At 39.5% G+C, this 276-nt stretch overlaps 1 long non-coding RNA gene across 1 annotated transcript in view; it reads left to right on the top strand.

Moving 5' to 3' along the window:
* The window catches only part of LOC119594924, a 28,121-nt gene that overhangs the window by 802 nt on the left and 27,043 nt on the right, over positions 1–276 (top strand). The window lies entirely within an intron of this gene.

The raw sequence follows: 276 nt of genomic DNA, 5'->3' as shown, positions 1-276 counted from the left end.
AATGGGGGGTAGTAGTAAAATAGTATAAAAACCCAAAAGAAAAAAAAATTACAGAAAATAAAAAAAAATACATTTAAATAAAAATAAACAAATGCTTCCGTAACCCACATACACACTAAATACGCGACAATGCATACGCGTGGCCGTGGCGCTTAATATTCCACCAACAGCCTTTTTATGTGACCAGAGTTCGTGGCATGTTGTTGAGATGCAACCTCGCGATGGTAGTCCCGTTGCGTGCATTGGCTGGAGAAATTGCAAGGAGGTTAAGGTGTC

This window comes from Penaeus monodon, chromosome 34, assembly GCF_015228065.2.
Source record: "Penaeus monodon isolate SGIC_2016 chromosome 34, NSTDA_Pmon_1, whole genome shotgun sequence".
In the NCBI taxonomy this organism is placed as follows: domain Eukaryota; kingdom Metazoa; phylum Arthropoda; class Malacostraca; order Decapoda; family Penaeidae; genus Penaeus; species Penaeus monodon.
Note: the sequence above shows the minus strand (reverse complement) of the source record. Positions and strands in the feature narration are given on the sequence as shown.